Source organism: Notamacropus eugenii, chromosome X (genome assembly GCF_028372415.1).
Source record: "Notamacropus eugenii isolate mMacEug1 chromosome X, mMacEug1.pri_v2, whole genome shotgun sequence".
In the NCBI taxonomy this organism is placed as follows: Eukaryota; Metazoa; Chordata; class Mammalia; order Diprotodontia; family Macropodidae; genus Notamacropus; species Notamacropus eugenii.
In genome coordinates, this window is record NC_092879.1 from 48,357,421 (window position 1) to 48,384,857 (window position 27,437).

Consider the following 27,437-nt stretch of genomic DNA (forward strand, 5'->3'; position numbering starts at 1 on the left):
GCACGACAGATAATGAAGTATTATCAGTATTAAACATATATGCACCAAATGACGTAGCATCAAAATTCTTTTTATCTTCTTATCTACCTATCTATCTATCCGTCTATCTGTCTGCCTCTCTATTTTTAGTTTTCAGCGTTCATTTCTACAAGATTTTGAGTTCCAAATTTTATCCCCATCTCTCTTCTCCACCCACCTCAAGATACAGTGCATTCTGATTAACCCTTCCCCCAATCTGCCCTCCCTTCTATCACACCCCTCCCTTCCCTTATCCCCATCTCCTCTATTTTCTTGTGGGGCAAGATAGCTTTCTATACCCCATTACCTATATTTCTTATTTCTCAATTGCATGTAAAAACAATTTTAACATTCAAACTTCTTTCCCTTCCTTCCTCCTCACCCCCACCCCCACTGAGAAGACAAGCAATTCAATTTAGGTTATATATGTGAAAGATTTGCAAAAGATATGCAAAAGATTTCCATAAAAGTCATGTTGTGAAAGACTAACTATATGTCCCTCCTTCCTATCCTGACCGCCATTTATTCTATTCTCTGTTTTGAACTTGTCCCCTTTCCCAAAATGTTTACTTCTAATTACCCCCTCGTCCCATTTGCCCTCCCTCCCATCATCCTTCCCACCCTGCTTATCCCCTTCTCCCCTATTTTCCTGTAGTGTAAAATAGATTATCATACCAAATTGAATGTGCATGTTATTTCCTCCTTAAACCAAATGTGATGAGAGCAAGCTTGACTTTTTCTCTCACCTCCTCCCTTTTCTGCTTCATTTAAAAAGCTTTTTCCTGCCTCTTTTATGGAGATAATTTGCCCCATTCTATTTCTCCCTTTCTCCTCCCAATGTATTCCTCTCTAACCCTTAATTTTATTCTTTAGATATCATACCTTCTTATTCAACATACTTTCTACCCTCTGTCTATATGTATATAATCCCTCCAACTACCCAAATACCAAGAAAAGTCTCAAGAGTTAGAAATATTATCTTTTCATGAAAAGAATGTAGATAGTTCGACTTTAGTAAGTCCCTCATGTTTTCTTTCCTATTTACCTTTTCATGCTTCTCTTGATTCTTGTGTTTGAAAGTCAAATTTTCTATTCAGCTCTGATCTTTTCATCAATAATGCTTGAAAGTTTTCTATTTCATGGAATGACCATTTTCCCCCTGAAGTATTATACTCAGTTCTGCTGAGTAGATGATTCTTGGTTTTAATCCTAGCTCCTCTGATGTCTGGAATATCATATTTCAAGTTCTTTGATCCCTTAATACAGAAGCTGCTAGATCTTGTGTTATCCTGATTGCATTTACAATACTCAAACCATTTCTTTCTGTTTGCTTGCAATATTTTCTCCTTGACCTGGGAACTCTGGAATTTGGCCACAATATTCCTAGGAGTTTTCCTTTGGGGAACTCTTTCAGGGGGTGACCAGTGGATTCTTTCAGTATTTGTTTTACCCTCTGGTTCTAGAACATGAGGGCAGTTTTCCTTGCTAATTTCATGAAAGATGATGTCTAGGCTCTTTTTTTATCATAGCTTTCAGGTAGTCCTATAATTTTTAAATTGTCTCTCCTGGATCTATTTTCTAGGTCCGTTGTTTTTCCAGTGAGATATTTCACATTGTCTGCTATTTTTTCATTCCTTTGGTTTTGTTTTGTAATTTGATTTTCATAAAGTCATTAGCTTCCATTTTCTTCATTCTAATCTTTAAGGAATTATTTTCTTCAGTGAGCTTTTGGATTTGTTTTTCCATCTGGTCAATTCTGCTTTACAAGGCATTCTTCTCTTCATTGGCTTTTTGGATGTCTTTTGCCATTTGAATTAGTCTATTTTTTTTAAGTGTTATTTTCTTCTGCATTTTTGGGTCTCCTTTAGCAAGTAGTTGATTCGTTTTTCATGATTTTCTTGCATCACTCTAATTTCTCTTCCCAATTTTTGCTCTAATTCTTTTACTTGATTTTCAGAAGCCTTTTTGAGCTCTTCCATGGCCTGAGACCAATTCATATTTTTCTTGGAGTCTTTGGATTGAGGAGCTTTGAGTTTGTTTTCTTCTGTTTGCATGCTTTGGTCTTCCTTATTACCAAAGTAATATTCTATAGTCTGATTCTTTTTCTGATTTTTGTTCATTTCCCCAGCCATTTATCTGACTTCTGACCTCTTTGTCAAGGTAGTTCTCTGCTTCCAGTGGGGATGAAGGGGTGTCCTGTCAGCCGCTCAATCTTCCCACAATCTTTGAGACTAGAGATCCTTTAGAAACAGTGGCTACAGCTGCCCCTGCTGCTGCTGTGGCTGCTCTGGGTTCCTCCATCCCCTCCCCTCCATCCCCTCTGCCACCCTGGGGCTGGGACCAGACTACTCCAATCTCCTGCAGTGGTCCCACAGGTATTTTACACTGATCTTCCAATTTATCCTCAGCATTTTGAGGTCATAAACCCTGGAAACCACTACAGGTGTGAGAGATTCAGTCTCCCCAAGATCTGCTAAGGTCCTGTCTGTGCCAGCATGACCCATGTTGGACTGTGGTCTGCTCCCAGGGTGTCATGAAAGATACTTCCTGGCGACCTTCCAGGCTCTCTTGGGCTGGAGATTTGCTTCACTCCATCATTCTGTGGGTTCTGCACCTCCAGAATTTGTTTAGAGTCATTTTTTATAGATATGTGGCTGGGCTTGGTGGCAGCACTCTAGAAAGTCCATGATGTTACTTTTCCATCTTTGCTCTGCCCACTAGCATCAAAATTCTTAATGAAAAATTAAATGAGCTACAAGAAGAAATTGACAGGAAAGCCATTTTACTTGAGGTGGGACATCAACTTTCTTCTCTCCATGCTAGATAAATGTTTTATGGTCACATAAAATAAACAAGAAATATCTTAGGGAGGTATACAGAATTTCAGAAAACTTACATATGATAGATCTTTGAAGAAAACTTGGGTTTCTCAGATGTATATAGCACCTTCTCAAAAACTGATCATGTATTAGGGGGGAAAATCCCTCCAAGCAAATGTAGAAAAGTAGAAGTATCAAATGCACTTTTCAGACTATAATGCAATAAAAATTATATTCAGGTAAGAGTCTTGGAAGCACAGATTAAAAATTAATTGGAAACTAAATAATTTAATCCTAAAGAATGAGTGGGTTAAACAACTAATCATAGAAACAATCAACAATTTCATTAAAAAAGAATGACAAAAATGAGACAATATATCAAAATTTGTGGGATGCAACCAAAACAGTACTTAGAAGAAAACTGCCATCTCTAAATGTGTAAACCAATAAAATAGAGAAATATCAGATCAAAGAACTGATCATGCAACTAAAAATAAAACAGAAAAAAAAAAACAAAATAAAAGTCCTCAACTCAAAACCAAAATTCAAATCTACAAAATTAAAGAAAAGATTAATAAAACTGAATGTTGAAGATACTTGAACTAATAAAATTAAAGGGTGATTTAATGACATAAATAAAACAGATATACCACTGGTTGTTTTGATTCAAGAAAATCAAATTACCAGTCTCAAAATTGAAAAGGGGAAATGTACCACAGATGAAGATGAAATTAATGTACAATACTGATAAACTTCTCTGGGCAGCCAAATTTTGACATAATTTTCCATAAGTCCTCATGACTAACAGTGTCAAAGGCCTTGGTCAGACCTACAAACATTGTGTACAGACCTATGTTCTGCTCCTGGCATTTCTCCTGGGGAATACCAATCAAATAATTAAAGACTTAGCTTATAGAACTAGAAAAATATAATAAAATTCATTTGGAAAAACAGTCAAGGATTAAAAAAAGTTAATGTAAAGGAAGGGGGCCTAGCAATACCAGATTACAAACTATGTCATAAAATTGAAATGAGCAGGAGCAGAAGAACAATGAACACAATTGTAGCAATACTGTAAGGATGATGAACTATGGAAGACTTAGCTACTCAGTTCAAGACAAGGATCCAAAGGCAATTCCAAAAGATGCATGAAGAAAACTGTCATTTACCTCCAAAGAGAGAAATGATGAATTCTGAGTGAAGACTGAAGCATACTTTTTTCACCTTATTTTTCTCGCTTTTTTTTTGCAACATGGTTAATATGGAAATATATTTTTGCATGAATCTATGTGGATAAATGATATCATATTACTTGCCTTCTCAATTGGGAGAGAAGCATGAGGGTGAGAGAGAATTAAAAATTTAAATTAGAAAAAATGAAAGTTATAAATAATAAAAATTGTTTTAAAAAATAGAGATAATTAGCTATGACGAAGCTATGCCATAAAATGAATGAAATAAGGTCATTCTAAACATCTCTTTTTTTTCAGTTGCATTGTTGAGACTAACAGCATGATAAATAAATCATGGTCCTTGTCCTCATGTAATATGGAATGGAATTCTGATTTTCAAGCAACCAACTTATAAAATGTCTTTTTCAGACCGAAATCATTTATAAATTAGGGACTTCCCATGCTAAGGGATTTTTAAATGTGATCACTCAAATCAGTAAAATTATTAAATTTACTTGTGATAGTTACAAGGCACTTTGTAGTCTTACTATATTCATCTTTTTATAGTAGATCCATTATTTAATCATTGGGGGTACTCTCCCCACCATTACAGATCACAAACCCTCTGTGCACTTTATTTTCATGCAGTTCTTAATAGTGCCTATCCTGTGAGAATCTGCTCAGTTCAATGGGGACCTTTATCCTATATTTTTAATATCTTGGGAATACTGGAATAGGAATATTTTTTGAAAAAAAAATTTCTTCTGCTTTTGGTTCAAAATCACCAAATGTCCAATTTATCTTTTTTTCTTCTAATTAAATATATTTATTTTCAGTTTTCAACATTCATTTCCATAAAATTTTGAATTTCAAATTTTCTCCCCATCCCTCCATCCCATGACAACATGTATTCTGGTTACCCTTTCCTCCAATCTACTCTCCCCCTTCTCTCACCCTCCCCTGCCTTTCCCTTTCCCTTCTATTTTCCTGTATGGCAAGATAGATTTCTATACTCCATTGCCTATATGTCATATTTCCTAGTTGCATGTAAAAACAATTTCTAACATTCATTTTTAAAGCTTTGAGTTCCACGTTCTCTACCTTGTCCCCTCCCCACTCACCCTCATTGAGAAAGCATGCAATTCGATGTAGATTATTCATGTGTAGTCATGTAAAACACATACAAAATAGTAATGCTGTAAAAGACTAACTATAGATCTCTCTATCCTGTCCCACCCTCAATTTATTCTATTCTCTCCTTTGACCTCTCTCTCTACAAAAGTGTTTGCTTCCAATTACCTCTTCCTCCCTCTCTTATCTCCTTCCCTTCTGCTTTCCTGTATGGTAAGATAACCTTCCACACCCAAGTGAATGTGTATGTTATTCCCTCCTGAAGCCAAATCAGATGAAAGTAAGGCTCATTTATTTCATCTCACCTTTCCCCTCTTCCCCTCCACTGTAAAAGCCCTTTCTTGCCTCTTTTATGTGAGATGATTTATTATATTCTACCTCTCTCTTTCTCCATCTCCCAGTACATTTCTCTCAATACTTAGTTTGATTTTTTAGATATCATCTCTTCATATTCAGCTCACCCTTTGCCCTCTGTCTGTGTCCATACATACACACACGTAGATACATACACATACATAAACATACATATATACACACATATGTGTAGAGATTTAGCTATATATAGATACACACACACACAAATACATATTCCCTCCAACTACCCTAATACTGAGAAAGGTCTTATGAGTTACAATTATCATCTTTCCATGTAAGAATGTAAACAGTTCAACTTTAATGGTTTCTCTTTCCTGTTTACCCTTTCCATCCTTCTCTTCATCCCTGTATTTGAAAGTCAAATTTTCTGTTCAGCTCTAGTCTTTTCAACAAGAAAGCCTGGAAGTCCTCTATTTCATTGAAGTTCTATTTTTCCCCTGAAGTATTATACTCAGTTTTTCTGGTAGATGATGCTTGGTTTTAATCTTATCTCCTTTGACCTCTAGAATATCATATAGCAAGCACTCTGATCCCTTAGTGTAGAAGTTTCTAAGTCTTGTATTATCCTGATTGTGCTTCCACAGTACTTGAATTGTTTCTTTCTGGCTGCTTACAATATTTTCTCCTTGATCTGGGATCTCTTGAATTTGGCTAAAATATCTCTAGGAGTTCTCTGTTGGATTCCATTTTTCCACCATTTAAACTCTTGACCCAGATGAAAATCCCATTCTTCTCTTCATATCTTCATTCCTTCTTAGCTTTTCTCTTGAAGTCCATTCTTCCTCCTTTTTTTCAAGGTACATTTTCTTCTTCCTAATAAACTGATGAACAGGGAACCTTTCTTGGATCTGCTTTTTCATTCTAGGAGGGGGATTCTCATTCATTTTTTACAGAGAAAACAGATGGTAGATCTTGGTCATGGTACTTTTTTCATATTTGTTCAAAGTGAGTTCTGTATATCTCAGCTCACTGATATTTTTACTGATGGCCAGAGAATGACAGGCCTGGTACTTTGTCTTGTGACCTCACTGGAGGCTCAAGGATCTGTCTATGTCAAATAGTAAGGCATTATTCATGGAATTTGAATACTGAACTATTTCACAAATGGCCTATTCACTTCCTGTATTTTAAATGATCAAAGAAAATATAACTTTTAGAAATACAAAGATGAACTGTGCTTAATAAATGAACCTTCACTCAAAGAAAAAAGTATTTGCCTTCTGTTCCAGAGCTCAGTGTAAAACATCAAGCTACAATACTCTCTCTCTCGCTCTCTCTCTCTCTCTTTCTCTCTCTCTCTCTCTCTCTCTCTCTCTCTCTCTCTCTCTCTCTCTCTCTCTCTCTCTCTCTCTCTCTCTCTCCTACAACTTTTATACATCCATAGGGCACTTAGAACTGTCACCTGCAAAGACCATTTGGCACTATAGGAAGCAGATATATCTTTTGACCCTTCATTTCTTGCCAAGCTGCACTCCAGATTTTTCTCGTGTTCATCCTTCATTGCCAAAGAAGATCATGCCATCAGAGAAATCATGACATGACTTGCATTTGACTTTGTTTTAAGTGAGGGAGGTCTGTGCAAGGTAACCAGCCTCCCTTCTCCTCCAGAGCCATCTGAATCCAGTGACCTGATATTCGTCAGGATGACTAGAAATGACCCAGAATGCACTGGGAGACCTTGGCCCCTTTAGGCCAAGGTCTATGCAGGTATTCACTTAGGGTGAGGTAACTCCCATTCATTGAACAATGCCCCAGAAACTTCTTCATCCTGGAAAAATACTTCATCCTTGAAATTTCCAGCTCTAAAGTTCTCCACAGTTCCACTGTAACCCTCCTTCTGATTGCATGGCTCCTCCCATTTAAGGAGGGTGCCCCAGGCTAGTCATCTCTTCATTCCTCATCAGGTTGCTTTATGGACTTCTCTGCCATGCTCCCACTCTCTGAATCTTTTCAGTTTTCTTTCATGAGTTGTCATTAGAATGTAACCTCCTTGAGGACAGAACCTGTCCTTTATCGTCAAGTTTGTATTTTTATCCCAGCTCTTAGCCCAAATTGTGGCACAAAGAAAGCCCTTAATAAGTTATTATATTATATACAATGTATGACATATATTGTATATGAGATATAATATTAGATATTATTGTACATAAATAAATTAACGTTTGTTAAGTGACTCATCAAATAAAGGTGAAATGATATTTAGTTCTGTTAAAGTGTTAAAGTTATGTTCTCATATGTTCTCAATATGTTATGTTTTCATTTTAAATAAATGAATATATGTCAAATTAAGCATATTATTCCATGGCATATTTATCCTATCCTATCTCAGGAAACACAAATAAATACAAACACAAAAGGTACAGAAACTTCATAACAGCATATTCCCCATACAGAACTCACTGGTTTTCCCAAGAAGAATGAAGGAACCAAAGGCAAAAGTCTGGGCTGAAGGAGGCATTGTTCAGTCTCATAGACACCTTTGAACTGTCTTAAAATATCAAATTCACTTAGAACGGATGATGAATTTTAAAACGAAGTTGTCAAGGTTGTGTGTCATCTTTTTTAGTGCCTGATAGTGTTTGTACGGCCTTAAAATGTAATCTTTATGATTTATGGAAGAGGATGATATTTAGATTTATTCATTCTGCAAAATGTATATGTAGAAGACAAATAGACTACTTTTATTGTGTTGTTATTTGTTAGTTTGTTTCAAGATGTATTTTGGAAATCTTAGTTCCTGATACACAAATTAGAAATATAAAACGCTCACAATACAGTTTTAGATAAATTCACAGATGATGGATTCCAAACACTATCACCACTGGACATCAAGAATATGTTGAAAATATACAAATCTCCAGAGATGGATATGTTCAAGGGCATCTACCATTCTCTTCACACCAAAATGTTTTGGAGTTAATGTCATAAAAAGTACTGAAAAGACAGATTGTAGGTTTAATCCATCATATCTTTCTATATTTAGATCCAGGGCTGATGCTTGATATGACAGAACGCTTAATTCTGATTTGCATCCACTACTTTGTTCCTTCATTAATGGAACTCCTAAGAACAAGGTCATGGACAATTCACTCAACAAATATTTATTAAATCTATTTTATGTGCAAATGACTGCACAAGACCATGGGGCCACAAACCCAGTACCTATGCTGATGGAGCTTAGAGTCTAATCAAGAAGAGAGATATAAACCTAAATAATCTACATAAATAACTATGACACAAGGGAGATGAAGACAAGGCTTTTGAAAAGAAGAATGGCATGATCAGAGCAGTGCATGGCAAAGATTGGCAGGGAGTGAGATGTAGTAGAAAGAATCTTTCACACCATTTCAGGAAAGACCTGGATTTAAGTCCTACCTCTTTGAGTTACTAGCTGTGCAACTGAGTAAGTCACTTAATTTCCCTGAACCTCATTTTCCTCACATGTCAAATAAGGATAATGATAACATTCAACTCAAATACAGTTGTTAAGAACTTACCACATCTCCAATGTGGTAAGCCTCCACACATTCTAAATGTTTGAGGTTCAAAAGCAAAAATGAAAACAGCTCATGCCCTGAATGAACTTATATCAGAGAAATAGGGAGAGAAGGGTAGATTATGTATAAAGGAAACCAAATGCAAATAATTTCCATTATAGATGGCATTAGCAAGTAGGGGAGTAATACAGGCTTCCTTTACATAATACCCGAGTTAAGCTTTGAAGGAAGCTTGGAAGTCTAGAAGGCAGAAGTGAGGAGGAGTTCTCTTAAGGCATTGGATGTGTGTTCATCCTTCATTGCCGAAAAAGACCATGCCATCAGAGAAATAATGACATGACTTGCACTTGACTTTGTTTTGAGTGAGGGAGGGCTGGGCAGGTCATCAGCCTCACTTCTCCAGAGTCATCTGAATCCAGTGACCAGATATTCACCAGGATGACTGGAGATGACCTAGGATGAGGCAATTGGGGTTAAGTCACTTGCCCAAGGTCACACAGCTAGTGAGTGTCACGTGTCTGAAGTGAGATTTGAACTCAGGTTCTCCTGACTCCTGCACTGGTTCTCTATCCACTGCACCACCTAGCTGCCCCTAAGGCATTGGGTACAGCCTGTGTGAAGGTGCAGAGATGCTAAATGCAGTGCTGTATATGGAAAATATCAACGACATCAATTTCCCTGGAAGTAGAGCTTGTGAAGGAGAACCGTGTCCAGTAATTCTGGAAGCATACCTGGAGTCAAACTGTAAGGAAGTTTAAAAGCCAATGAGAAGAATTTGTCTTTTGTCTTAGAAATAAAAGAGAACATGTGGATTTTATGAGCCGAGAAGCAATATGGTGAGACCTTTAGAAATAACAATTTAGTAGATGTGTGCAGGAAGAACTGGAGAGAGGAGTCTAGAGACAGGGAAACCAATTAAGAGGCTACTACAATAGTTCAGATGAAAGACAGTAGGAGACTCTGCAACAGAAGTCATACATATAGGTAGACATACAGGTAGTTGGAGTTGTCAGAGGGGAGAAGAGAAGCATACATAAAATATATTGTGGTGATAGAAATCAAAAAGACTTGGCAACTTATTGGATTTAAAGGGGAAGGGAAAAGAAGAGCTAATCTCTCAGAAATTGAAAACTTTGGTGACTAAAAGGATGGTGGTACCCTGAATAGAAATAGTGAAGTTTGGTGGAGAAGAAGGTTTTGGGGAAAAGATAATGAGTTCTGCTTTGGACATGCTGAATTTGAGATGCCTATGGGACAGCTAGTTAGATATGTTGAGTTTGCAATTAGTGATGAAGGACTAGAGCATAGGAGAGAAAATGGGGTAGATGTATTGCTCTGGGAGTCATCAACTTACAGTGAAAGCTGACATCATGGGACCTGACTACCATTACCTATCTCACAAATTAGCGAATGAACAATCAAAGACATAATATAAATAAATATTTTTCTAAACATAAATGTTACATAAATGAGCATCATCATCAATATTATTACATAACCTTTGGCCTGGACATTCCCACCAAAGTTCTAGGATTATAAAGCCTGAGTCCCATCATGAGGGATAACCCTGAAGAATCAATTTCAATCTTCAACTCATTGCACCTACCTAGAATTGCTTATGGGAAAATCTTGTAAGACACTCGTAAGTTTAGCTTGCATATAGGTTTTCTCAAAAATCTGAACACTGTCACATGTGTCACGTGTCACATGAAGTTCAAGCACTTCAATATCAGTAACAGGTACGGGACAGCCTTTTTTTCTTCCCACAAAAAATAGAGGAGGCTCAAAGGATCTGTAGAAGTTAATAAGTCCATTAAAATGGAAACCCATTAAATTAAGAGGAACTTCCTCTTCCCCCACAAAGGGAAGCTAACTCAGTGTTGCTATCAGAACAAGTTTAAGTTATTCCAATGATATCTCACAGTATCATTAATAGTTCCTTTCAAATTCATAACAGTATTATGTGGCTTAGAGTTTAGACTGCCCCTGAAAGGTAAGCATACTTTGGAACTCTTTCTTCTGGGCCTATGATGTATAAGTAAATTCAGCTAGGATAATATGTAGGAAATAGATGGACTATCCTCTTCTTTCTTCATTCTCTTTACATTTCTTAATGTATTGGGTAATTTTCTTGTCTAGAAGGTACTCAAACTCCTGTTCTTGAACATGGCCAAAGCTGGAACTACCCCCTCCAGCTAAGCAGGAATAAACAACTGCTTCTGCAGGAGACCCATCAATGTCCCAGTTACAATCATCTGCTAAGGTGGAAAACCCACTCTTAAGTTCTCTCCTCTCAGGCTGTGTACAAACATATGTCTATCAGTGCCACGTACTTCTGCTAAGAGACATCAACAACTTTCACCAAGGTGGGGGTAGGTAAGAATGGAGAAACTCCTATGCCATGTATCTCTTCAAAAGAAGCTATACAAGGAAAAAGCAAAGAGGGTATCCAGAATTTAAAAAATCAGGAAAGAATAAAGTCAAAATATTTTTATATATCATATGGAATGTCAGCTAATTCTCAGGCAGCCAATCATTGGGAGTAGGTCCATCTCTAAAGGCAAAACAATATGGCCCAATATAATCACATTCCTTGAGAAGGTGCTCCTTAGATACCATCTAACACAGGGCCACACCTTATAATCTCATCAATTTGAATGAGAAAAACATCAAACGGAATGGGGAATTCCCTTAATCATTCCTCCATGATTAAAATAATATAAGTAAAACATCTTATAAAACATAAACTCATATATAAATATAATTTCAGAGGAACTGAATAAATTGAAGCAGAAGGAAAACTTAAGAGTCAGATGGAAAAGACACCAAGGAGGTAGAAGGTAAATATTGGTGAATTTAGTTGACAGGCTTTAATGACTGGTCAGGATGGCAAGGAAGAATAAAATATAACTCTATGGTTATGAACCTCAAGAATTGGGTAGTTTGGAGTATAAAGACTGTGAGTAGCTCTAGATATGTCTAATTTGAGGTGCTGGAAGAAGAACTAGGTGGAGCTGTCCATCTGACAGTTGGAAATACAAGACAGGTTAGGAGGAGTCAGAGGTAGTGATAAAAATTTGAGAGATATTTGCTTGGAAGCAATAATTGAAGCCATGAAAGTGGATGCAATCACCAAAGGAAAGAGTGTAGAGAGTGATGAGAAGAAGGATTATGGCATAATTTTGGGGCCATGAATATCTGAGGCCAGCTAATATGTGAAATAAGGAGTCAGAAAAAGAGAAAGAAAAGTAGTCAAGAGAAGTGGGAATAGAATTTTTAGTGTATGGTATAGGAGTAAAGAGAAACCTAGAAGTAAAGGAAGGCACCTCAAATGAAATGTTAGAGAGAGGACAAAGAGAATTAGGACTCCCAAATAGGCCACTGGAATTATTGGTAAGTAGAACATTAGTGAATTTAGAGATGTTTCAGTAGAGCAGAATAAACAAAAAACAGATTTCAGAAGTTTGAGGAGTGAGTGTGTGGCAGTGACACAGTTGAGGTAGTGAATATAAACTACTTCTAAAAGCTTGGACATGAAAGCAAGAAGTTTTTTAATTTTTAAAGATAGAAGAGACCAAAGCAAATTTGTAGGCTGAGATAAAGTAGCCAATTTAGAGAGACAAAGGGTTCATAATGATGGGATGAGTGAGGGGTGATAAATAATCATGAATGTATGTATCTCAAATACGTATTTCAGTAAGTCTATGATTCATCATAAGTCAATTTTAAAATGTTAGGTAATATAATTACAAAAAGACATATATATCTTCTAACTCATCCACTGCCCAATGATTAGTCTAAATTTGAATGTTCAAATGGCACTATGGTCACTTAAATAAATCTGAATGAAACAAATCTACAGTGTTACAGGAAAATTCCTAAGCCCATACATACAAATTTACTAATTAAATTAAACTGTTTCTATTCCATTTGTCTTAGAAATATACATATTTATAATTGAGACTCTATGTAGCTCATCCTTGGGATACAGGAAGGAATGGCATTACAGCATTTCTTTTTATTTCCATTTTACTACATAAGTATTAGTGAAAACCGTTCTGAAACTCCCTGTTCTGGAAGGAAAAAGTGGAGAGTTTGGCAGGGAAGAAGGGGAAAAGAACTGTTAAGAGGGAAGGGAAAAGAGGCAAAGGAAAATGATTCCCCTCTTCATTGTTGCCAACCCTAAGTCATTTTAATACTTAAGTGGGGCAAGAGATTCTTCTGTTAACGTGACACTTAGGATATGAGAGAGATTCAACGTAGACCACTGTGCTTTATGAAAAATGCTTTAGGATAAACCAGAGTTGATATTATGATCTCAATATCCCAGGCTATCATTATTCTTGACAATGGGAAGAATGGAATTTCCCAATTTTCCTATTAGGTTCCACTTCTGAATCCTGGTATGGCCCCATACTCATGAGAACAAAAGCTAACTGGAGAGAGGCTAATTTTGTTCAGAAATAGTGACACCATTTCTGATTCTAATTCTATAGCCTTGCCTACATATTTCTTTTAGTGCCTGCATAAACCACAATACTATCTTGAACAGAAACTGGTACTACCAAATTCTGAAAATAATTAAAGTGCTTGCCTTCCTTTTCTTTTTTATCATAGTTAACTAATATCGAACTTTTGATCCCCCCAAACATCCTAATTTTCTTTTTAGCATTAAGGCTTTACCATTTTCTCCAGACAGTAACTACCTACATTTCAGACTATTTCTTTACCCAAATGTATTTAGTTTGAATGATTCACATCCCAAACTCTTATTACTTGGATAATGTCAACAAAGACATTACATTAGTCTCGGGCTTTCTGGAGGGTTTCTACTCACTAATGAAATAAGAATGCTGAATAATGAACTACAATATAAGCTCTCTCCATGATTCTCAAACATTTAGTGGAAATCTCAAAGGATACATGTGGATTTCAGTAATAGACAAAATAAATGCAGGAAAAAAATACTTGACCTACACCTGAGACTAATTTCTTAAAAATGTAATGTATCTTCTATGCTGACAGGGTAGGAGCATCCTGCTATGTCTGAGAATATATTTTAATCCCGGAATGAATAATGCTAACTCACATTTCTAATTTGCTGTGTAGTTTCCAAGCACTCTCCTCATAACCATGCCATAGATGTGAGAAAGGTAGGGTAAGAATTTTCATGATTTCACATTTGAGGAAACTGAGAAGCAGGTTGAATGGGTGGCTTGCTCCTGGTTACATAGAGGGGAAATGGCACAGCCAATATTTGAACCCATATCTTCTGACTCTAAGTGAAGCATTCCATTAGAACATACTGCATCTCCAATCAATCACAGTAAGGTATTTTGAGTAATCTTTTTGAATTGTATTAATGTGTTAACATTTGGGAAGGAACAACATAATGTAGCATTCCAAAAGCATTTTTAAAAGAAGCTACAAAAGTACCTTTTAATAAAATGCATTACATAAATGAAAGAGTACATACCCCTTAAAATCATCCATTTTGGCTGAGTAAATTGTATTGAATTGGACCAGTGTGTTCTTTAAAAAAAGGACACTTCATACAGCAACAGTGAGCTAAGCTACATAATCATATTATCTTCCAAGTGCAATTGCTGGAGAATACATTGAATAACAGTGAATAGAGATGTACTTGCTAAGTTAAAAACAGGGAACTGATGAAATTAAAGCTCTTTGGTGTTTTCAAAATCTCAGCAGCTTTCCCAGTAAGATATTCATGTAAAATAAAATTCCTATGGAATATGACAGCCTCTTCAAAAACAAACAAACAAAAAACTATGTTAATCAAATTGGGTTTGGAAAACTTCCTTTCAATTTTTCCCCCTAAGGTTTGAAGTATGGATGTTAAGGGTCTTCAATCATACATGTTATTAAAGAAAGATGCTGTCATATTTAAGAGAAAAGTAGACTTTTGTGTTCTGTGAAGTATAAAACAAACAAAAATCTAAGCTTGAAGGCAATTGTAAGCAAAGTATTGTCTTTTCTAGCTATCATTTTAAATGGAATCAAGTTCACCCATGCAGATCTATGTTAACTAGCACTTTGCAATAATGGAGATATGGATTTAAAATATGACTTTATATTCGTTTTTTTCTACTAAATGTCTGTGAAATTCTAGTTTCCATGAAGACAACAGAAAGATATAGCTAAATGAAGGTAAGGACAGACCTCTAAATATGTCCTAACAGCCAGTGTTTCTTCAGCCATTACTACATGAAATGACACAGTCAAATCCCCAAAATGAAATGGAAGATGCATTTGGCAAGATGTCTGATATTTTGACAAATGGGTAGGGTCAAAGCTTATAACTCCAAATGTGCAGACAAGAGCAAGGTCAGGGTTTTCAGTCAGGAACTTACCTCTATTTCATTCCTTTTACTCTAGAATCATTTGGAGACATAGCATGCCATACCCCAATTTCTACTGAACTAAAAGCATTCCTGGAACCTCTTAGGGTCATAGAAAGAGCATTAGATTTGTATTCAGAGTATGGGGATTCAAATTCTAATTCTATTACTTATGAAGGCACAGGAACTAAAGTCATCTCAACTTTTTTTGGACCTTAGCTTTCCCAGCTCTAAAATAGTGATTAATACTACTTGCAATCTCCATCTCTCAGACTTGTTTTAAGGAAATTGCTGTGAAAAATGAAAAGCACTAGAAAACTAAGAGTATCTATTAAGAATGCCAATTAAAGGATATTCAATACATATATTATAAGAAAAAATATCATTTAAGTGGTTTAATGTCAACCTTGTCATGTAGATAGGACAGGATTCAGAAGTTCCTGTTAGATGTCCTAACCCTTTGATATTCATTGAGATTAATGAGACCTAGCCACTGTAATCTCTCCCAAATACATTTTACCTGAAGACCTGATAATGAAATGTTTATAACTATAGACATTGGGGTGGAGGTGGGTGGTTGTTTTCTAGGAATCAGGTCTCTTGTAAACATATTGTTAAATTGTGAAAGAAAGTTTAAAAGGTCAGGGTCTCAGAGAATCATAGAATTTCAGAGGGGGAAAGAATCTCAAGGGTCATTTAGTCCAACAAACAGGTGAACAAAAAAGTCTCCACTGAACTATAACCTGACAAATGGTTATCCAGTAAGCACTACATTCTTTGGCACTGGTTAAGAAAGAGCCAAGGTGGCAGAGTGAAAGCAGGGACGACATGAGCCCTAACATAAATTCCTTCAGATACCTCTAAAAAGTGAATCTGAACAAATTTTAGAGTGGAAGAATGCACTAGGAGACAGAGTGTGGCAGATTTCCAGCCCAGAAGGTCAAAGGGAAGAATCTGTTGAATGAGGCTGGGGGAGCCCAGAGTGCACAGGCTACACCAGCACAGACTCCACCATCTCTGAACAGAGCGGGAATGGCCATAGGGAGACTGAAAGAGAAGCAGCAGTGTGGATTTTCAAACATATCAGCCCAGGATGGGAGTCCAGCAGAACTGAGTGAGAGGGAAGTGCAGGGCCTCAGGTAACAGCAGCAGCTGCTGCTGAGACTATCAGCCCACAGATTAAATGTTTGAAAGTCACCTACTTGAACTTCCAGGAGCCAAGATGGCAGAGTAAAATGTGCTTTCACCATCCCCTTGTTGAACTTTGAAAACCTAGAGAATATTTCCCCAGGAAAAAAATCCTGGAATAGTGGAATCAGCAGAAGGAGCAAAGCCTTTCAGTTCAGGAGGCTAGGGAGATCCACAAGAAGAGTACCTTTTGTGACTGAAGGAGGCCAGTGCAGGACCAGAGGCATCCAAGCAAGCCTGACTTCAGCAGACCAGGAGGAGATCCTGAGCCCCAGTGGGGTGGAGCCCATAATCACCAACACCAGAACCACAGAGATGCCTTAGCACAGCCAGGGGAATTGGGTAAACACCAGCGCAAATGGGGATTCACCAGATGCTAAGCTTACCTGTGCTCTAGCTCAGCCCTAAGGGAGGAGGAGAACTCCTGCAGCCAGACCACCCCTCCCCTATGTCTCACACAGTGAGCTTCAGTACAACCTCTAGTAAACTCAGAAAGACTTCACCTGGCCTCTGATTTTGCACATGAGGCAGCTCACCACCAAGTAATCTGCAGCATTTTAGCTTCTACCTGAAAGAACCAGAGATCACAACACACAAAGCCAGTAACCAGGCCTCAAGTTCTTAGCACAAGAAATGTTGGACAGAGCCCCCTGTGCCCCACAAGCAGAGATCCACTTTAAAAGCTGGGGAAAAGGCAATGACCATGAGGAAGAAGCAATCAGAAAAGCAAAGACCATACAATGGGGACAGAGAAGACCAAAATACAAATTCAGAAGCAGACAGCACTGACAATATACCTATATCTGAAAGCTCAAAAGGGAATATAAACTGACCTCAATCCCGAAAAGTATTCTTGGAAGAGCTCAAGAATAAATTTAAAAGCCAAATTAGAGAAGTAGAAGAAAAATTGGCCAGTGATTTTAAAAACACAAATGACAACATGAAAAAGAATTCACTAAAGAGAACAACTTCTTAAAAAGTAAAATTGACCAAATGGATAAGGAAGCACAAAACCTAACTGGGAAAATTGGACAAGTGGAAAAGGAAGTACAAAAGCTAACTGAAGAAAACAATTTATTAAAAATTAGAATTGGAGAAGTAGAAGTTAATGACTCTATGAGACATCAAGAATCAAACTAAATCTAAAAAATGAAAAAAATAGAAGAAAATGTAAAATATCTCATTGGAAAAAAAACTGACCTAGAAATGAGATCAAGGAGAGAAAATCTAAGAATTATTGATCTATTGGAAAGCCATGATGAAAAAAAGAGCCTGGACAATATCTTTCAGGAAATCATCAAGGACAACTGTCCTGAGGTCCTAGATCTAGAACACAAAATAGTCACTGAAAGAATCCACTGATCGATTCCTGAAAGAGATACCAAACTGAAAACATCAAGAAATATTGTTGCTAAATTCCAGAACTATAAAGTTAAGGAGAAAATATTTCAAGTAGCCAGAAAGAAACAATTCAAACATCAAGGAACTACAGTAAAGATCACACAGGACCTTGCAGCTTCTACATTAAAAGATTAGAGGCATTCGAATATGATATTCTGTAAAGTAAAGGAGCTTTAATTACAACCAAGGATCAATTACCCAGCAAAACTAAATGTAATCTTTTAGGTAAGGAGATAAACAATCAATGAAATAAGGGATTCCCAGACCTTCCTGATGAAAATGTCAGAGCTCAATAGAAAATTTGACCTTCAAATAAAAAACTCAAGAAAGGCATAAAAAGGTAAACGGGGAAAACTAAAAGAAAAAAATTGTTATTTAATATGGGCAAACTGTTTACATTCCTATATGAGAGGGTGAATATTTTTAATCTTGAGAATTATACATTTATTATGACATTTAAAAAGAATATACACAGATAGAGGAAGTGTGTATAAATTAACTGATGTAATGATAAAAAATGTAATTAAAGGGCATGAAGGAATTGTAACAGGAGAAGAGAAAAGGAGAAGGTAGAAAAAAAGTAAATTACATAACAGAAAGAGGCACCAAAACATTACAGTAGAGGGAAAGAGGGGGGGGGAAATGAGCATTGTTTGAGCTTTACTCTCATCAAATTTGATTCCGGGAGGGAACAGTATACTCAGTTAAGTATAGAAATCTAACTTGCCCTACAAGCAGTAGGAAAGGAAAGAAGAAAGAAATGGGAGGGGGAGTTAAAAGGGAGGGAAGAAGTAGTAAGTGAAAATGGAAATAAAAGAGAGGGGGGCTGATAGAAGGGATGGAAGATTGAGGGAGGCGGTAACCAAAAGGAAACCATTTTTGTTGACGGAAAGGAAGAGAAAGGAGAAATAAAAGCATAAATGGGGGGGCGAGATAGGATGGAGAGAAAGACACAGATAGTAATCATAACTGTGAATGTGAATGAGATGAACTCTCCAACAAAACAGAGGTGGATAGCAGAATGGATTAAAAACCATGATCCTATAATACGTTGTTTACAAGAAACACATCTAAAACAAAGGGATCCATATAGGGTAAAGGCAAAAGGCTGGAAAAAAAATATTATTCTTCAGCTGATATAAAAAAGCAGGGGTAGTAATCCTAAACTCAGGCAATGCAAAAGTAGAAAAAGATTTAATCAAAAGAGATAAGGTAGGAAAACTATACCCTGCTAAAGGGCACCACAGACAAAGAAATAATGTCATTACTAAACATATATTCATTAAGTGGTATAGCATCCAAATTCTTAGAGATGTTAAGGGAGTCACAGAAAGAAACAGATAGCAAAACTATACTAGTGGGGGACCTTAACCTACCCCTCTCTGAACTTGATAAATCTAACCTCAAAATAAACAAGAAAGAAGTTAAGGAGGGGAATAGAATTCTGGATAAGGTAGATATGATAGACCTGTAGAGAAAATTGAATAGGAATAGAAAGGAATATACCTTTTTTCAGCAATACATGGCACATACACAAAAACTGACCATGTACTAGGGCATAAAAACCTCACAATCCAGTGCAGAAAGGCCGAGATAGTCAATACATCCTGTTCAGTCGATGTAATAAAAAAAATCATATGTAATAAAGGACCATGGAAAGATAGACCAAAAATTAATTGCAAACTAAATAATCTAATCCCAAAGAATAACTGGGTCAAAGAAGAAATCACAGAAACAATCAACCACCTCATTCAAGAGAATGTCAATAATGAGACAACCTACCAAAGCCATCCTCATCCAGAGAAAAAACTATAGAGTCAGAACACAGAATGAAGCACACTATTTTCTCTTTTGTTTAGTTTAGTTTTTCTCATGGTATCTCCCATTCATTTCAGTTCTTCTGTCCAACATGACTAATGTGAAAATGTGTTTAATGAGAATGTATATGTAGAACCCATATAAGATTGCATGACATCTTGAGGAGGGAGTGAGAAAGGGGGGAAGAAAATTTAAAATACATGGAAGTGATTGTTGAAAACTGAAAACAAAAAAAAGCAATAAAAAAGAAATAGAAGTTGATCAATGAACCAGATTAGGTATGCAATATACTGAAGCAAACACAGTAGCCCAGTGTTTGATAAACTAAAAATGTCCAGTTATGGGGCAAGAGTTCATTATTTGATTAAAAACAGTTAGAAAAAATACAAAGTAGTCTAGAAGAAACTAAGTATATATATGTATATGCATATATATATATATATATATAGACTATCATCTCATATTGTGTACCAAGATAATCTCTAAATGGGTGCAGGGCTCAAAAAAAAGGAATCATAAACAAATTACAAAAATAAGGAAGAAGCTATTTCTCAGATTTACAGACAGTAGAAGTGGTCACAAGCAAACAAAAGATAGACTCATGAAAGGTAAAAAAGATAGTTTCAATTAAACAACATTTTTAAATGGTTTTGCAAAGACAAAATTAATATAGCTAAATTATAAAAGAAGTAGTTAAGTGAAGGAAAAATCTTTGCAGCAGATTTTTCTGACAAAGGTTTCATTGCTGAGACATATAGGGAACTGATTCAAATTTATAAGGGTCATTCTCCTCTTGAAAAATGATCAAAATATAGGAACAGGCAGTTTTCAAAGGAAGAAGTCCAAGTTATCAATAGCCATAAGAAAAAAATGCTCTAAATCGCTAATAATTAGACAAATACAAATTAAAGCCACTGTGAGGTTCTGTTTCATACCCATTAGATTGGCAAAGCTGAAAAAGGGGGAGGAATGACAAATGCTAAAGGGGCTATGAAAAACAAGTACACTAATGCACTATTGGTGGAAATAAAAATTAGTCCAGCCTTTGTGGAAAGTAATTTGGAACTATACCCCAAAGTTATTAAATTGTGACCTAGCAATATCACTATTAGATCTATATCTTCCAAAAGCTGTTTATAATGGCAAAGAATTGGAAAATGATGGGATGGCTATCAACTGGGGAATGGCTGAACAATCTATGATATACAAATGCACTAGAATATTGTTGTGTTGTAAGAAATGATGAATCCTCAATTGATAAATGGTCAAAGGACATGAACAGGCAGTTTTCAGAGGAAGAAACTAAAGCTATTGATGGTCATATGACAAAATGTTCTAAATCACTATTAATTAGAGAGATGCAAATCAAAACAATTCTGAGGTACCACATCACACCTATCAGGTTGGCTAACATGACAAAACAGGAAGATGATAAATGTTGGAGAAGATGTGAGAGAGTTGAAATATTAATTCGTTGTTGGTGGGGCTGTGAGCTAATTTGGAACTATGTCCAAAGGGCTATGAAAATGTGCATACTCTTTGACCCAGCAATATCCCTTCTAGGACTGTATGCCAAAGAGATTATTAAAGTAAGAAAGGGCCCCGCATGTACAAAAATATTTATAGTAGCTTTTTTTGTGATGGCCAAGAACTGGAAATTGGGGGGATGCCCATCAATTGGGGAATGGTTGAACAAGTTGTGGTATATGAATGTAATGGAATTCTATTTTGCTATAAGAAATGGTGAATAGAAAGAGTTCAGAGATGCCTGGAAGGACTTATAATGAACTGATGCTGAGTGAAAGGAGCAGAACCAGGAGACCACTGTACAAGCAGAGTGTGTGAGGAATTTTTCTGGTAGACTTTCCCCTTCACAGCAATGCAAGAACCTAAACCATTCCCAAAGGACTCATGATGCAAAATGCCATCCACATCCAAAGAAAGAACTATCGAATCAGAACTCAGAAGGAAGCAGACTATTTTCTCTTGTGTTGTGTTTTATTTTGGTTTGCTTTTTCTCATGGTGTCTCCTATTTGTTTAATTCTTCTATGCAACATGACTAATATGAAAATGTGATCAATAAGAATGTATGTGTAGAACCCATATAAGATTACATGCCATCTCAGGGAGGGAGGAGGGAGAGAGGGGAAGAAAATCTAAGACTTATGGAAGTGATTGTAGGAAACTGAAAACAAATAAATTAATAAGAATGAGATATTAAAAACAAATGCTACCCACATCCAGTAAAAGAACTCATGGAGTCTGAATACAGACCAGAGCATACTAGTTTCACTTTTTTTTTCATAGTTTTTCCTTTTTTTTTTCTTTTTACACATGACTAATATGGAAATATGTTTTACATGATTGCACATATATAACTTGTATTAAATGGCTTACCATCTTAGGGAGGAGAGAGGGGAAAGAGGGAGGGAGAAAAATTTGGAATTTAAAATCTTATAAAAATGAACCTTAAAAAATTTCTTTACATGTAACTGGAAAAAATAAAATACTATTTAAAAAAAGAAATGATGAAGAAGATGATTTTAGAGAAACCTAGGAAGACTTCTATGAATGGATGTAGAGTGAAGTGTGAGCAGAATCAGAGGAACCATTTGTACAACAACAATATAGTAAAGAGCAACAAATATGGAAGATTTAGTAACACCAATAAAAGTAATGATCAACCATTATTTCTAAGGACTAATGATAAAATTTGTTACTTACCTCCACAGACATAGATGTTGGATTCAGAGTACAGGTTGGGATATGATTCTTTTGGGTCATGGTCAAGGAAGCGCTTTGTTTTGCTTGTCTCTACATGTTTATAACAGAGATTTTATTTTTCATCCTTTCTTAGGGGGGATGAGGGAAAGTGGGAGAGATAAGTATATTTTCCTTTGGAAAAAAATTAAATTAATGAAAAATAAATGCTAATGTTTTATCTGAATATATTTGTCATGCTTCTATTTAATTGGTGTTATTAATTTTCTCAATTTATTTGCTAATTCTCTGAGTTTTCTAAGTAAATCATTTCATCCTTTCAAAGGGATTATGTCATCTATTTCTTTTTTTTTTCATCTATTTCTTTTCAAATCCCATCTTTGTTCATGTATTTAATGTCTTTCACTTTCGCTTTTCTTATTGCTATTGACAGAATGTCTAAATGTATCTCAAATAGTGTGTTCATCCTTCATTGCCAAAGAAGACCATGCCATCAGAAAAATGACATGACTTGCACTTGACTTTGTTTTGAGTGAGGGAGGGCTGTGCAGGTCATCAGCCTCACTTCTCCTCCGGAGCCATCTGAATCCAGAGACCTGATATTCATCAGGATAACTGGATATGACCCAGGATGAGGCAATTGGAGTTAATTGACTTGCCCAAGGTCACACAGCAAGTGAATGTTAAGTGTCTAAGGTGAGATTTGAATTCACGTCCTCCTGACTCCTGCACTGGTGCTCTATCCACTGCACCACCTAGCTGCCCATCTCAAATAATTGTGGGAAGAAAGAACATCCTTACTTTTCTGCTATATTTTTTGGGAAAGCTTCTAGCGTTACCCCATCAAGAATAATGTTAGCTTTTGAATAATATGTATATGTGTGTGTGCATATGTGTATATACACACAACAATACACACACACACACACAAACATATATATATATTAAAAAAGTCTCTTCTTTTGATACAACTTTATTAGGATTTTAGAATAAATTAGTTTCATATTTTGACATTTTTCCCTACACCTATTGATATAATCATATAGGCCAGTTGTTTTTATTTTAATATAATGATTTTAATTAATTTCTTTTTGTTGAACCACCCTGCATGCCAGGTATAAAACTAACTTGGTTATATTGAATAACATTACTAAAATATGGTAGTATTTTTGCTAGTATTTTGCTAAAATTTTACATCAATATTTATTAATTATACCTATCTATATTTATTTTTCTCTGCTTTATCCCTCCTGGATTTAGACATCAGAGTTATATTTGTCTCTTAAAAACAATTTCATAAGTTTTTAAAAAATCATTGAGAATCATTTCTGTGGCATAAGTGTAAATTGCTCTTTACATATCTTACAGGATTTACCTTTAAATACAACTGAAGCAGGGAATATTTTTGTTGTTATTTTGTCATTCTTTTATGGCTTGGTCAATTTCACTTCTATGAGATTGGGTTAAGAATTATTTCTTATATTCAGTTATTTTTGGTCCCTTCTTTGGTAAGTAATAATCAACTTTCTTTAAATTCTCAGTCTTTCCAGCATATACTTACATATAACTGGTTCTAGTTAGTCTTTTTATTTTCTTTTTCTTTGCTGTGAACTCATTTTATTGTTATTGTTAATTTTTTTGATAACCATTTTTTTCTCTTCATCAGGTTAAGTTTTTATCCACTTTTATGAATAATTTCAAAGAATCATTTTAAAGTTGCTTATCACTTCTGTAGTGACTGTTTTCTTTTTTTTTTTTAAATTTATTTATTTATTTAACTTTTAACATTCATTTTCACAAAATTTTGGGTTCCAAATTTTCTCCCCTTTTGTCCCCTCCCCCCACCCCAAAACACCGAGCGTTCTAATTGCCCCTGTCTGCCAGTCTGCCCTCCCTCCCTCCCCACCCCTTCCCTTTGGAAGGCAAGCAATTGAATATAGGTCAAATCTGTGTAGTTTTGCAAATGACTTCCATAATAGTAGTATTGCGTAAGAACTAATTATATTTCCTTCCATCCTATCCTGTCCCCCATTACTTCTGTTCTCTCTTTTGATCCTGTCCCTCCCCATGAGTGTTGACCTCAAATTGCTCTCTCCTCCCCATGCTCTCCCTTCCCTCATGCCCCCCACCCTGCTCATCCCCTTATCCCCCACTTTCCTCTATTGTAAGACAGGTTTTCATACCAAAATGAGTGTGCATTTTATTCCTTCCTTTAGTGGAATGTGATGAGAGTAAACTTCATGTTTTTCTCTCACCTCCCCTCTTTATCCCTCCACTAATAAGTCTTTTGCTTGCCTCTTTTATGAGAGATAATTTGCCCCATTCCATTTCTCCCTTTCTTCTCCCAATATATTTCTCTCTCACTGCTTGATTTCATTTTTTTAAGATATGATCCCATCCTCTTCAATTCACTCTGTGCACTCTGTCTCTATGTGTGTGTGCATGTGCGTGTGCATGTGTGTGTGTGTAATCCCACCCAGTACCCAGATACTGAATAGTTTCAAGAGTTACAAATATTGTCTTTCCATGTAGGAATGTAAACAGTTCAACTTCAGTAAAGTCCCTTATGACTTCTCTTTGCTATTTACTTTTTCATGCTTCTCTTCATTCTTGTGTTTGAAAGTCAAATTTTCTTTTCAGCTCTGGTCTTTTCATCAAGAATGCTTGAAAGTCCTCTATTTCATTGAAAGACCAATTTTTCCCCTGAAGTATTATACTCAGTTTTGCTGGGTAGGTGATTCTTGGTTTTAGTCCTAGTTCCTTTGACTTCTGGAATATCCTATTCCATGCCCTTCGATCCCTTAATGTGGAAGCTGCTAGATCTTGTGTTATCCTGATTGTATTTCCATAATACTTGAATTGTTTCTTTCTAGCTGCTTGCAATATTTTCTCCTCGAACTGAGAACTCTGGAATTTGGCCACAATGTTCCTAGGAGTTTCTCTTTTTGGATCTCTTTCAGGTGGTGATCTGTGGATTCCTTGAATACTTATTTTGCCCTCTGGTTCTAGAAGCTCAGGGCAGTTTTCCTTGATAATTTCATGAAAGATGATGTCTAGGCTCTTTTTTTGATCATGGCTTTCAGGTAGGCCCATAATTTTTAAGTTGTCTCTCCTGGATCTATTCTCCAGGTCAGTTGTTTTTCCCATGAGATATTTCACATTATCTTCCATTTTTTCATTCTTTTGGTTTTGTTTTTGTGATTTCTTGGTTTCTCATAAAGTCATTAGCCTCCATCTGTTCCATTCTAATTTTCAAGGAACTATTTTCTTCAGTGAGCTTTTGAATCTCCTTTTCCATTTGGCTAATTCTGCTTTTGAAAGCATTCTTCTCCTCATTGGCTTTTTGAACCTCTTTTGCCAATTGAGTTAGCCTATTTTTCAAGGTGTTATTTTCTTCAGCATTCTTTTGGGTCTCCTTTAGCAGGGTGTTTACTTGTTTTTCATGCTTTGCTTGCATGTCACTCAATTCTCTTCCCAGTTTTTCCTTCACCTCTCTAACTTGATTTTCAAAATCCTTTTTGAGCTCTTCCATGGCCTGAGCCCATTGGGTGGGCTGGGATACAGAAGCCTTCACTTGTGCCTTTTTCCCTGAGGGTAAGCATTGTTCTTCCTCATCAGAAAGGAAGGGAGGAAATGCCTGTTCACCAAGAAAGTAACCTTCTATAGTCTGATTTTTTTTCCCTTTTCTGGGCATTTTCCCAGCCAGTGACTTGACTTCTGAGTGTCCTCTCCACCCCCACCTCGCCTCCAGATCCTCCCAGCCAGCACTTGGGGTCTGAGATTCAAATGCTGCTTCCCAGCCTCAGGGCTTTGGGCGGGGGCAGGGCTGCTGTTCAGTGTGAGATTAAGTTCAGTGCTCAGGTGGGGGCAGGGCAGCCTCATGGGCTCAGTTCCCTCAGGGGGTTTATGCAGAGACCTTCAACAATGGAGGTTAGCTCCTGCCTGCTTGGGGAGCCCTGGTCTGCTCCCGCTTCTGCTGCTGCCTCCCAAGGGGGCCTGAGTTATGGGGGCACCCCACTGCCCTCTCGACCCGCCATAGAGACCCTCTCACCGACCCTTGTCACCTGTGGGTGGAGGGACCCATGTGGCTGCTGGAGATTCTGTCCCTGAAGCCTGCTTGGATCTGCTCCTTTTGGCGCTGTGCCACCGAGGCAGGGTTGGGCTCTGCTCTGGTTCCGGGGCGCAAGGGACCTTTTGCGAGAGGTTTTCAGGCTCTCTGGAGCAGAAATCTCGTCCTCTCTGTTCTGTGGCTTCTGCTGCTCCAGAATTTGCCGGTGGTTCTTTTTTTTTTACAGGTATTTTATGGGCAGTGGGTTCGGAGGTAGTGTATGTTTGTTTTTGTACTCTGCTATCTTGGCTCTGCCCCTACTGTTTTCTATATCATCTATTTCTCTTCTATTTTCAAGAGTTTCTCTTTTGTATTTATTCCAGATTTGTTAGTTATCAATTTTAATTACTTATCTAGCTTATTAATCTTTTCTTACTTTGTTAAGTCATGTTATTTTTCCTTCGAGAACTGCTTGAGCTATCAAAGAAATTTTGGCATACTGTCTCAAAGTTATCATTCTTCTGTCCCATAATAAATGTATACTAAATTCTATGTCTATTATCTTTCATGACATTGTTTCTGTGATTTGTTATTTATATGAATTCAGGATGTCATTATTATCTCTATTTAAACTGTATCTTTTCTTGTATTTCTAGCATTTACCACTGCTTTAGTGCATTATGAATGTTTTAACATTTCTGGATTTTACACATAGGCATAGTTTCTCTGTGCCTTAACATTTTGTCCTTTCTTTTTATGGGGGGGAAGGTATCATATGATGCTCAAATGCACATTCAATTTTTAATGTTTACATTTGGAAAATACCATAAACCCTTTCTTTCCAATCTAACTTCTAAAGCAGTCTTTTAGTCTACATTTTCCTTTTTAT